Here is a 14,444-nt window from a genome sequence, read left to right as displayed (position 1 = left end):
CAAACTCAACTCTAGCGTGTGAAATAAAAAACGTGGGAACTGCTTAGGTGAGGTTAGTCTGACTTTGTCGTCATCTTTCAGTGTTTTGATATTGTTTTTCTGGACTGACCATGATAGAAATTTGCCCTCACACTGCGCCCTAGTGGATCCCCGCTGCTCACTTAGCAACTGTGCGCGCATTCATGTACTGGCCTAGCACACATCGCCACAAAATGACTGTTGGTGATATGAAAGAGGCAGAAGTTTGCTTAAAACGTAGGAACAGTTGAATTGGAATTAATTGGAATAATTTTCTGTGATAAGACAAATAAAGCACTGCTCCACTTTTACTTTATGTAAATATGCACTAGTTTTGAGTACAAATCGTCAAACTGGCACCGCTGCTCCATTCATGTATACATTACTCTTAGTATTAGGTGCATTGATTCCAAAAGACAAAACCAGAGTAAGAAGCTGTTAAGTATCTTGTAGAGTTGCAGAGCGGCCACAGAGGACGACAGAGCGACATGATAGGATGATAAGTTGAGAGTTGGAGTTTTCATTTGGAATCCATTGCATTAGTTTGACGTCCGCACAGAGCCCACACAGCCACTTTCCAACGCCCCAGCGGAGACGTCCGCATGAATATTTACAACTACTTCAGCAGAAAGGCAGATTTTATTCAGCGGTCAGACCTGGTGGCTTTGGAGCTCGGCGGAGTGCGAGTGCTGAAATATTAAATTGCATCCAGGCGGCGGCTAATGACTAAAGAGACACGCGATAAGAGGCCGAGTGCATTCCCGCTCATTCCGCCCTCCACTCACCGGCTGAAAATCAAATGCAATTCCATTCACCCTCATTTCCTCCCCGTGTTCGCCCGCATGTCCCGGCTGCTGCTCAGGTTTCATCCCGGAGTTCAGCCTGTTATGTTCCTATTTGCAGAATGGGAGTAAAACGTGAGATTTATGCCGTTTCAAAGCCTCATTAGTGCTTATTTGTCTGCGCTCTCACCGTCGCATCCAAACCAGTCTGCATGACCCCGAGTGAGGAAGAGGATGAACGGATGAATGACCCAACTACTTATAAAGCGATGGATTTAATTGGCTTTATGAATGTGTGACAGGTGGATGGTGACTGAGCTGAGAAACGATTACATGGGTGATATATTAGTACATGAATGGATGGATTGACAATGGACTGTTAAATGAATGACTGACTGACTGGATATGTTGATAGCTGCTTAGACTGTCGTAATTCTGGAATGGATGGATGAATAAACAGATGAATTCATGAGTGATGAGGTTGATACAGGTTTGACCTGTACTGGTACATGATTGAATGATGGGATACTGACATGAATAATGAATGAATTGTATTGACGCAGTGTGAAACTTGAGTCTGAATATGGAGCACTCTGGTGCCATGGCAACCAAGGACACTGAAGGTGAATTTGCATAACTCTGTGCGCACATTTATTGCGTTGTAATTGTGCAGATTGGCTTCGTGTCACGTCCACTCTCTCTCTCTCCCACATCTTTTTCTGTAACACAGCAGGAATGCCGAATCAAAGCTTACAAAAACGGACATTGTGTGTGTGTGTTAGTGTGTGTGTGTTGATTTCAGTGTGCCCGTTGTCCTAACTGCAGCTTCTGTAAGCCTCCAAGTTCCTTGCAGCCCCCTTTCGTTCCACTCACACTCCACCTGTTTGCTCTGAACTCCTCCTCTCTTCCTCTTCCTCTCTCCCTCCTTCATCTTCACCTACTTTGCTTCGTCTCCTGTCAAACTCAAGCGCAGGTTGGGAATGATTCGCAATTCTTAATCATATTAAAAGGCACATGTTCTGCGTAGACGGTTGCCACCATGCTTTCTTTAATGTGTTGTGTTGATGTTGTTCTTGCTCTCGTCTTCCCATCTCTCATTTCTCTTCCTAATATCACCTCGTCTTCCTCCTCTTCCTCTTTATTTCCACTCATCATTTCGTGGTTGGTTAGTCTCGCTCTGCTTTGCCACCAGTTCTCCATTTTTCTTGCTTTCCTCGTCCTCTCTTCCCCCTTTTCTATTTCCTGTCACACCTTATCTCTGTCGTCTGTCTCCTCCACGGTCTCCTTCCTTTTTCGTCCCCTCTCCACTAATGACTCCTTGTGTCCTCTGGCTCTGACCTCTACTTACCTCTCATTATAATCTCCTTTCATTTGTCATTCTCCCGTTCATCTCTCCCTTCCGCCCTCTCTCTTTGCCCTCCTCTCTGCTGTTATCTTCACTTCTGCCTCCCTCGGGACACAATCAGGACCTGGACCATGAAGGTTACGGCTTTGGTCGTGTTTGATTGTTTGTCTGTTCAGAGATCCGGACTTAATTTGATATTGGGTGAGGAGTTTTTGATAAAATTGTGATACCATTTTATCATGTTCTCCTCAGATTTCTGGATTTCCATATATGATTGACTATATCTTCCATTTTCACTATTTTCTGACAGTCTAATACAGCAGGAACACGGGGTCCCACTTTGATTGAAAGTGTCAAGGTGGCATCAAAGCCTCCTCCCTAATCTGAAGTGTCATTTTGTGACATTAAGGTTTGAGGGATATTAATTATGCACATTAAGACCGAACGTACAAAAGGTTGAAATGTGACTGAACTCTATTTAAATTTGGCAGGGATTTTGATGCATTGTGCTGAAAAAGGTGAACGCTTAATTGAGGCTAAAATGTACTAATAAATTTCTTCCTCTTCCTTCTCATTAACTTCTTGACTTTCCCGTCATCCAACGTCTCCACCATGAAGAAAAATCTCTGTTACAAGCCAGAATTCAAATCCAGAGACGGAACCATGAAAGAAGCGAGACATGCCCGTCCTCGTCCCCTCGCCGCCTTGTCTCTATCCCCGTCTATGCTTTGATCTCGAGTGTTGGCGGAGCACCCAGCAGGGGTTGTGGCGGTCCACCTGTCTCCATTCCTCTCTGTTTAGCTTTTGTCTTTCACTTTGATTTCCCAAATAAATTGATTAATGGCCGGTCTTTGCCAGAGTGAGGCCGAGCGACGCTGAGTCACAACTCCTTTTTTGCTTGTTTCCGTTCGTCACTTACCACGAGCGGCATATGGGCACAGATGGCCAGATTGGCAAGCGATCAGTGTATCAGCCTCATTTAGCTAAGAGACATGTTAGACCAGGGACAATTCATCAAAATCTTATCCGTGAACAAATCTGGCCATTTTGATCCCACGTGCTGCTGCTGCTCGTTATGTTTCAGATTTTAAACGATGCTGAACTACTGTTGACTTTTGATTGGCCGCTTGTATCCAGGGTGTGTAAAGAGGACGATGTGCATTCATTGGATGAGATATAATTGGTTCCTAAACCAGGATGTACCTGCAGATTAGAGTGACATTCCACTCTATTCCGGGCCATTTGCTGTGATTCTTTGCAATTTAGATTTGCTTCACTTCTTTATCGTTCATTTTCGTTTCCTCTCTTCCACTTTTGCCCGTTTCTTCCTCTTGATCTTTTTCTCTATTATCTCCCACAAATCGCCCACTTTCTGTCATCTCCTCTCCCATGTTTACCTTCCATTAGATGAGCTCCATATTTGTACTGTCAGAAATTGATTTTAGTTTCCAACAGTCTTGTCCAAACTGAATTTCTCTGATATTTAGCTTTGTCGCGTTTTTAAAACAGTTTCCTCCCTCATTATACCGTTCACATCCTTGTCCCTTCTCCATTTTCATCGCTGCCCACTTTTTGCCCATTTACCGGCCATACTCTCTGTAGCACTCAGAGGCACAGAGTTAAATGTATGACAGCGGTTCTAATTTCAGTGGACAGAATCGCAGGCATCTCGCAGCTCCTCGCCACATCGTTCACGAGCGTCGCTAGAATGGAGTGTGAGGGCCGGCGGGCAGATAGCCGTGGCGGTCTTGGCTGATATGGACACTCTACCGGACTGTGACCGTAACCAGAGAACCCAGCCGGAAGGTTTGAGCTTTCAATTTACTGTTTGATCTATGTTCCGAACTGGAGGTCAGGAGAAGAGTTGGAGTGGAAAAGCTGCTCCTCCTTGACGTCCACAGTAGCAGCTGAGGTGCGTTCAGGCTCCTTAAACGCCTCCTGGAAGGTTCACAGGGAAAATGCATCTCTTTTCCCCATCCATCATCAGTCAGTAGCTGGTTAGGTTTTGTTTAAGAGTTACTCCACTCTCCCCTCCTGACCAGGTTTATCCTCTTCCTCCTCTTCCTCCTTGCTCTCATCCTTATCATCGCAGAGCAACAATCTCTTTAATCCTCCTAATATCCCTTGTGATTTATATTGTGTATTGCTCCTCTTCCCCTTCCTTTCTTTGCTGCTCTCACACATATAATTGCCATTTACTTCTCTGTTTTTTTTGCTTATGCTTTACATCCAGAGCAACAATAATAATGAAAGGAGGGAAATGAGCTTCTCACGCAAATAGGACGGACGTACTTGTGGGATGTGTCAGCTGCTTAAGTGCCCTGAAAAAGTAATTTCAGTCGAATTCAAGAGGGCTGAACAGTGATGAGGTCACGCTGTATCCAAAATGAATGCTGGTAATAAAGTCAGCGCTGGGACACACACACACACACACACACACACACACACACACACACACACACACACACACACACACACACACACACACACACACACACACACACACACACACACACACACACACACACACACACACACACAATTTTCAGACGTACCATTAATTCAGTATCTGCTTCCTTTCAGAGACTGAAAGGTGTCCCACTCAGCTACCATTCTCTTCATGATAATATGGTTTTCACACACACACAGCATGATCTGCCAATCTCACGGGAGCCACAACACAATCGGCAGAGCATGATGAGGTTTAATCTGAGGTACGACATTCTGGCGGTCATATTGTGTGTTTCGATACGTTGCTAGACGTTTTATACATCTGGTTCTGTTGAACTCTCTCTCTTTTCACACTCGTCCATTTTAGTCACATTTACATTGCTCTGTCAGCGGTGCATCATGGGAGAAAAGCAATGGTGAAACAAAGCAAAGATGTGGAAAGTCTTTCATTAAACAAGGTCAAAGGTCACATCAGCATATTCACTGCAGACAAGGCCCTGTGGGAGACCTCGTTATGATCTCACACACACACACACACACACACACCTCCATTATCACAGTTGATAAAAATGAACATTTAGATTATTTTATTCCTTATCATGCATCATGAATAGTAAACTATCTGAGAGAAACCCACACAAACATGCAGCGGCCTGTGTGGGTGAGAAGCTCTGAAGCCGCAGCTGAACACTCGCCAATGTGTTCCAAATTAATTTCTTGGGCCTGAGCTCCAGCCAATGATTTCTTGCGGATTTGGAGAATTATGCATGCCCACAATAACTGCCTGCTCCCCCCACCTCTCTCTCTCTCCCTCTCTCTCTCACTCTGAAATCAGAAAACTGAAAATAATGATGTAACTGTCAGAGGCTGTCTGGTTCATAATCAGTATTAGAGTGTGAATTTCCAAGCGAGAGAAATATGACTGTATAATACGACGTGAAGAGAGCGATGGGAGATTAGGAGTGATTGAAAAGGAGGCTGTAGACGGAAAACGGCAGGAGGAGAGGAGCGACGTGGGAAGAAAGAGTAAGAGTGTACGTTAGTTTGGAGAGAATGAAAGGTGAAGCACCAGAGAGTTGCTCAGTGGCGATGAAGGGGCGACATAAGAACATGAGAGCGTGGCAGCACGGTGGCAAATGAGGGGCAGCAAATGCGAGCGAGTGCGTGTGTGTGTGTGCAAGTGTGTGTGTCAGGTCCATTAATAAGATGGTAATGTTCCCTTGCTTGTAACACTGATTAGAGGGAGATTTTGCCATTAATGAACAAACTTTTAAACGCCTCTCACCCAGGAGAATGAGGACAACACATACACACACATACACACACGCGTACCCAGGACCACGGGAACTGAATAAACTGCTGGAAAAATGATCTAACAACACTTGGATATGAGAAGAAATTATTAATCACACTCGCAAGTCCATTGAAGCTGAATTATTCACAGCACAGGATGACTTCTTGTTGCTGGAAGAGCCTGTGTGTGTGTATGTGTCAAGAGCATAGCACAAGTGTTTTTTTCTGAGGATGACACAAACCTTTATACCTGATAGTTTACTTCTGGTGCTGGGTTGTGAGCTGTGACGACGTCGTCAGTGTAACTTAAATACATTTGTTTTTCCTAACATCTGCAAAATCATATGCAGAAACACAGGAGTGGCACCTTATAGAATGAAGTTTGCTTCCCTGTTGGGTCGCGTCATAGCGGACAGAAATATGCAAGTTTAAGTTTTGTGTCTAATCAAAGCTCTGAGCACGGCCATAGTTCAAGGGTATTACAGTAATTGCCTCCAAAAATAAAGTAAAAAGCAGGACATCATCTGCATATTGACCTGGATAATGCTGCAGCGTGGAGTCTTCCTCAACTCTTCTCCCCTTGAGAAGACAAAGGCCTGCTGAGGTGCTTGGTATTGTTCATCACATACAAGTCCAAACTTTCAAATCATTAGGGGACGTTGGACTTTCCTTAGAAATGGAATTCTTTGGAGTTCATCATGGTTCTCTCCTGACTGGACCCCAACCAGGTACACTGGAGATCCTCAAACTGGAAGAGTGCTCAGGGTTGATTCACAAAAAAAGTTGATTTTCACAAAGGAATATCAAAGCCTAGTCTTGGATTGTATGAATTGTTTCTTGTAATAAACCTTTTTTGTGTTCTGTTGAAGACGCATCAGACCAACTCCCTCAATACACAAAAACCTCCAAGCACTCATTAATATTAATTGAATCCTCCTCCTCTTGATACACTTGAATAGAGATGATTTCAAAGCTACTGATAGGCAATTATAGGTCAAGGTTACCCTTTGCCAAAGCCAACTTGCGCATCCGTACCAATTAGGCTAATAGTCTTAAGACGTAATAAAGCTCACAAGCAGACTGAGGAAGACTCACGTTGTGCAATACATGACTAATCTCTCCAGCCTGTTTGTGTGTTGATTTCCTACTTTGTGTGTCGAAAAACAAAGGGATTGTGGGTAGAGCAGTGTCTCCTGTCGTATCTTTGCCAGAGGATCCTGATAAAAGCCACTTCAGTGACTCTGCGGTAGAGACATTTGACACAGCAGCGCTCAATGTGGGGCCTTCCGGCACAAGGACACAATCGCAGCTGCAGGGAGGAAGATCACTGGCATGAAGCCATCAGTCCTGACCACAGTGGCGCCTGGAATGTCGCCAAACAGCGAAGCCAAATTCAACAGTGCAGGGATAATGACACCTGTTTTCACCAACAACAGTGTCCGGCAAAAATGGACGATTCTCATCACGGCGCAGCACAGACGCTGTCCAAACCTCCCTCCCAATTGTACCACAGTGACCCGTGCCAACAGGACTGAGAAACGGCTACGAATTGGGATCCGCAGCACCACTTACAAAGCCACTTTGGGTAACGGCTCCAGATCCTGGCCCACAAAGCAACTCATCTCGGCCCTGCCATCTGTGTATACCCTCTAGCAGCCCCCCCTCGGCAGCCAGTGTCTCCACAGGAGCCTGGGAGTCCAACCACCCTCGCGTAGGAACGTAGAGGCAAGACCTGAATGCTAGAGAAGTGTTTTAGGCAGCAGAGGTATCAGGTTAATGGGCTCGGGACAAGCAAAGACATGCTCGCTCACACAGGAGACTCACATAGAAGAAGAGACAAAGTCTGAGCTGCATTCTTAGCGAACATCATTTAATCCTCCTTAACTCACAGACATTGTGTATCACCAACAGAAAACCCACAATCAGAGGCAGAACTTGATCCTGTTAGCAGGAATCACTATGAATAGACTGGTTATCGAGTTCAACGCAACAAATGGCAGGTATGTGACCGTAGATGTGACCTGTATGGCAGGTGGGCATCTGCAATTTCCCCCCTTGTGTCAGACACAAGAGAACAGAACAAGGGGTCGACGAGTACAATCACTTGAGTGCTGACGCAATTCACACCTGAGACAATTTCACAGTGATTAACATTAATACATCTATCATTAGTGGACCTCAAGCTGATGAGGACTGTGCCCCCCTGACACAAAGTCCCAAAGAGATTCTTTTGTCAGCACAATCTCTTTTCCCTTTCATTACTTAAATGACACTCATTTGTACCTACTTTCTCACGCCCCCAGGCTTTTCTTCCCCCATCCCCTTTATTGTACACGATATACATAATCACCCAATCGCACACAGCCGTCAGTGTAGGTCATTACATTTTTCTCATCTTTAAGTTTAATTCCCCTACTCCACTCGATTTATTTCGATTCATCTTGGCCTCCGCCCCTCTTACTCTCATCACCGCCTTACCCATGTCTTCCTCTTCCTCCCTGTCGGAATAATTACCAACTCAAGAGCAGCGGAATAAACTAACTGTTATTATCTCGCCTCCTCCCCGAGCCTCTCTCCTCCCGCTTCCCTCCATCCGCAAGGTCAAGCACTGCGAAAGCCCTCCGACAAGAGCCGCATTCGCATTCTGATGGTAGATAGCAGGCAGCAATCTTGGACGACGTTCATCTTCAGTGAGTGATGATAATTAAATCTGACACCACTGACTTTGGGCTGAATCCCCTCAGTTCCAATCTGGCCTGGGCGCTTTACGTTTTGAAGTGATGTGTCACTGAAATCACACATCGTTCAGATCACTGGACAGAGGTATTGAATCAGGCACCATCTGGTTTGTGCAGACCTGCGGAAACCACAAGGTTAGCAGACTGCTGAAATCTGTTCAAAGGAAGTAAAGACCTTTCACCGTGAAGGTGCCCTTGAATGAGACTCTTAGCCCCCAGCTGCTCTGAAGGCACAGCTCTGAGACTACAGGGCCACACCTGGGTGCTACAGGTCCGATCCTACGTTGACATCTCACTCACGGGCTCCCCTTAAGCTAATGATGCTACGTTTTCACAAAGCGATCCCTATTGAATTTGATAGAAGGCGTGTGTGACACAGGGAGAACATGGATGAGGAGGAAACAGGAATTTCTGAACTGATGTTCTCATGACATTGCAAGATAGGAAGTATTGTGACATGTTGCTCAATACACATGATTTATGACTGCAATTTGGTCCCAAATAGGAATCAGGATGTAGTGGACTAATGGACAAATGGACCAATGAATGGAATTTGCTACATTTCTTTAACACAGTCATGTACCAGTGATGGTGCAAAAAGTACGACCAGATGTTCCCACAACAAGATATGAATAACAGTCGTACGACGCTACAATGAACTCTGTGGGGGGTGGGGGGGGGGTCGCACAAAGATGCACAAAGGGAAACTGTTCACAACACAAACAAATGAGCAAAACGAAAAGGAAGAACCCCAAGCAAGCAAAGTAAATCACACACACCGCGGTGCAACAATCAAAAAGTCCCTGGGCTCTCAAACGGATAGAGGTGAAGCCAACATGCAGACAACAGCGGACTCCCGACTGCTCGACCCCCTGCCGGTTTGGCAAAAGCCCCACGGTGAAAATAGAATGCATAAAAAAAAGATATGTACGCTCCAAAAGGGCTTGTTCGGCTTTTCTAAGCATTTGAGCACGTTGACGACAATAGAAACACAAGATGGATTGGTTGGCGTGTCCACAACAAAAACGTTTGATTGCTAATGATTGCAGCGTCTTCATCTCCCGGCCTCACGCTCACATTTACTTTCAGAGTTTCCTACACGATGCCCTCCTGCCCCCCGTCTCAGCTGGCAAAGTGCTCTTTACTGCTCTGCACTGTAGTTTGATTCCTTTCATCCCTAATGGAGTGGCAGGAAAGAATCAAACACATCTATATACACACACACACACACACACACACACCGAGACATCTCGACAACCTGGCATTATTCAGTTTGCATGTCCAGCAATACTAATCAGCTGTATTGAGATATTGACTGGATACTTCAGATATGTCATGTCTCTTTGCTGCAGAAGTAAATTGCTGAGTTAATTAACTTGTGATTTCAGGTCATCTTCTTCATCTCCTTTTATATTTTCCAAACCCACGGTGGTAGTCTTTGGTCGTTACTGCAGAAGAAGAGCTGGTGTCCATCAGCTGACCATCTGACGCTGCAGTGAGTTCTCCATGGGAGGTCTGGTGAGGCAGAGCTGGAACTCCTAGGCGGGATTTTTTACAACTCGGGTTCTTTCATCTTTGTTTTTTAACAGATAGTCTCACTAAACCAGATCCTGTCATTTGTTACCATGTGAACCGAGCCTGCGACCGCACCACACAGGCACGTTCATACACACACATGAACACACAGAGAGCTGCTTTCCGTCTGTGGCCACACCACACACACACACACACACACACACACACACACACACACATAACCCACACAGCGACAGGCGACACACACATTCTTTCATCCAGTGTACATGCAACATACTGTATGTTCAAAGCCGTGTGACGCACATACACCCACCCACCCACCCACCAACATAACGCATATAACGAGAATGCTCAAAAAAAATACAAAAAAAAGGGTTCGAAAAGGACACATGTTCAAGCACACACGGGCCTTAAAGCTGCCTTAAAGTGTGTGTGTGTGCGTGTGTGTGTGTGTTCATGTAGCTATTTAAATTGGCAGCCTGCTTTTTATGTCTATGAGCATTTTCTTTCCTCACAACAAAGTAAATTGTGTGCACACGCCTTTACAAAAGCACACAAACACGAAATATACAGGCCAATAGCCCCACACACAACTACAAATACAGACTCCCCTCCTCTCTTACACACACACACACACACCCCACACACAGAGCACACACACACACCAACAGATTATTCGTATGTCAAATGAAACAGTGAAATGTTCACAGCTTTAGTTTTGTCTTATCTGCTGTTTGCAAAGCTGCTCTCTTCTTTATTCTCTCTACTCTCTCTCTCTCTCTTCATCTTCCTCTCTTAAATAAACTTTCCAGTGATTCATTCTGTTCTGTTCGTTTGCTTTTCCACTCACTTCCTCCTCTTTGCAATTATAATGCTGATTATCCAGACAGAGTCCATGTATCGCATACGTAATGAGGCCCGATACTAAGAGGTGGTTAGGCACAAAGAGGCGTGGCCTTTATGGATGCAGATATGCCAAAGGCATACAGGGGAAATGTTTCCGATTCCTTCGACTTATGGTTCAAAGATTTAGGTCTAAACATGGTAACTACAGCGCCACCACCAGGCAGAACCCAGCACCACATTTTAATAAGCTCATTCCTGGATCACACACTGGCAGATCGTGGCACAAATTTAATCCTGATATTCCTGATTACTGTGAGGAAACTGGCTCCGGCTATCTCACGGTGTGTGGATGTGTGTGTAGGAGGATTGAGATATTCATGAATCAATTCCTGCATGAAATGAATGTGTGGTAGAACAAATGTATCCTGAGGAGTTTGTGGTGAATGCAAGCAAACACAAAGTCATTGATTTGTGGAGAGATATTCACACAATGGAGAGACGGAGATCTGTCTTTACAAAGGATGAAACGCATGGAAAAGGATGAATTCCTCTCGACGTGGTCCTGACAGTTTAAAGTGTTTGAGTGTACTGAGTATTGAAAGACATTACGTATGTGTTTAACTGTCACGTGTACACCAGTAAATGCAAGCAAGACATTCGGTGAAATATGCCGATAACTGAATCTTAGAAGACTCGATTGCACTGTTGTTATTCGTTTTTTAATTATTTTATCTATTCATGAATTTGTTTATTTCCCTATGAAATTTTTACACTGGAAACCCAATAAACAGAGTTCTGAATAGAAAGCAGCAAACTTTAATCTTGTATCATCTGTGTGTTGTGCTGGGCAATAACAAATCACTAACATCCAACTGCAGAACGCTGAGAAGCCAATTACACAACACAGCCACCCGGGGGGGCGACGCCCCAAAAGCCAAGCAGAGCGCCGTCCTGCGCGCACACAAACGTCTCATAACTGCTGAATAATCTGAAGAAGAAAGTCTTTCTTTAATCCTTTTGTTCTTATACTCTGTATCTGCAGGCAAATCAACTCTCTGATCTGTTTCACATCCAAACAACAGAAAGAAATCAGAACAACTGCACATTGACTTTGGGTTTAATTGGAAAACATCTCTCTCTCTCTCTCTCTCTATCTGTCTGTCCCTGTCTCTCTCTCTCTCTGTCTGTCTGCCTCTCTGTGTGTGTCTCTCTGTCTGTCTGTCTGTCTGTCCCTGTCCTTCTGTCTCTCTCCCTCTGTCAATGCTCTCTTTTCACTGACAATCCCTTAATTCACATCACTTATACAATTTTTACGACTCTTCCTCAATACTTAAACTCTACCGAACGCTCCCTCATCATCGAGGTGCATGACACCTTTCACATCTTCCGTCCTCACTCCCAGGAGATCCGACTTCTCCAAGACCCAACAGACAACAAATTAGATCTTGCCAACCGCTTAATTATCGATACAGAAGAAGAGTTTGTGAAGGCTCCAGCACTTCTTGAGGACAACTTTGAATAATACATTCCATTTACAAGAGACAAGGTTGCCTTCACAGTGTGTGTATGGTGTTCATCTTCAACAGGTCATACCAATGTTGTTCTTTCAAAGGATTATATTTGGTTTTAGATATCTCCTTTGTGCAAACGACATCATGGAAATGGAAAGGTCTTTGGTAGAGTGACGCCTGTAATGATAAAAGCCTCAGCGGGACTACGCGTCTAAATGCTGCTCCCTCTTCATCCTACATTGGAACAGAAGGTCGAGGTCAGGTCATTGAACACTAAAAGCACTCAAACTGGAGCTGTCGTCATTACTGCAATTAGGGCAAACATGGGATTCAGAAACATAAACATGGACAGAATCAGTCGTCCTGTTGCAGAAATGCACATTCCGGCGCTATACTCTAACTACCATGCTCTAATAAATCCATACACCTTTGCAGAATGGAGGGCTGACGCTTGGTGGAAGCATACTTTGATTTGCGCCAAGGTGCATACATGATGTTTGAGAAGTATCAATGTATCGCCTTAGAGTCTTAAACAAGCTGACAACAAGCAGAGAATGTGGAGTACGGAGCTGGAAAATATAGGAATAGGAATAGGCCAAGTTTGTATATATTTAAACTAAACCTGAACTTACAATGATTATTATATGATACATTTCTATGTTACATTATGAAGTAGATTTGCAAATTCAGAAGTTCGTTGAACTCTCAGATTCTCCAATGTTCTCCTCTGCAGCTCCTCCTCCTCTCACCTACAGTTTTCTTCCCTCAGAAACCAAAACAGAAAAAACAACATAAAAGTATTGAATAAAACTTTTGTCCCTTTGCCTCTGTTCCCTTTATTTTTTGTTATTGTAAGTGACACATTTTTCCAGTGCAAACCAGCTTCCTGTTTTTCTTAGGAGCCTCAAATAGGTTCCCTGCCCTGCAGACAGACTGGTGTTTAGCATGTGTGATAGAGTGAGACAGTATGAGAGAGAGAGGAGGGCGTCTGGCCTCCAGGATACCAGGAGGAAACATGTTTTTCCTTTGCAGAGAAAGAGACACACAGAAACTATTATTGTGCCTCATGAAAGATGTATTGCCAGAAAAGAAGAAGCTATATCACCTCAGACGTGCTCTGCCTTAAAGCGCTTTCATTTGATGCGCCAATCTAGGCCACGACACGAGGAACGCAGCATACGAGACCGGCGACTGTTTACTCCACCTGATTGTGTGGTGGACATGAGAGAAACGTAACCTTGTCTAAGACGCTGCAAATGAATGAGAACGGACGAGACGTACCAGCAGGGTTTGCCCAGAGAAAGGTCTCAAAACAGCCTGAAAGCATATATGGATTGTGGCTTTTACTTGCTAATTTAAACAAATAATTAGACAGTAGGAATTAAATTCAAAATTACCAATGAGGTCTCCAGAGTCTCCTTTCATTATGCTAAAGTTTCCTGCCAAGGGCCAGCAGACACTCAAGTATTCTCGTGTGAACATGATTTGTGTAAAATCAGGCGAAGGCTAAAGAAAAACTCAGCCTGGACTCAGAGGAAGTAGAGCTGCTCAGAAAGCAGATTGCAGTGGGATGAAAACTATAACACAGATTGAGCTCAAACCATTAGTGAGCATCTTTGGAAATCACAGTCCCCCCCTGTACTGTCACTTCCCATCCCCGTCCCGTTTTTGTCTGAGATAATTGGTGTTTTCCGTGTGGCGAATATTCCGGAGTCCACGTGTATTTGCCTGCAGCTCTCTGCGGGAACTGTCACAGGTGTGTGTGTCTCGGAGCTCGTAATTGAGAAACGCGCTGGTGGCAAAGCAGAGAGAACATGGAACTCATGCCCTCCTGGGTTTGAATCAGACCCACTGATCTGATCTCCTCTGCAAATAGCTTTTGGTTCCACATTGCTACATCTGTGAAAGTGATTATGATTTGAAT

This window comes from Genypterus blacodes, unplaced genomic scaffold (assembly GCF_046128005.1).
Source record: "Genypterus blacodes isolate CSIRO-AG114 ecotype Tasmania unplaced genomic scaffold, CSIRO-AGI_Gbla_v1 ptg000085l_1, whole genome shotgun sequence".
In the NCBI taxonomy this organism is placed as follows: domain Eukaryota; kingdom Metazoa; phylum Chordata; class Actinopteri; order Ophidiiformes; family Ophidiidae; genus Genypterus; species Genypterus blacodes.
This window is presented reverse-complemented; position numbering follows the sequence as displayed.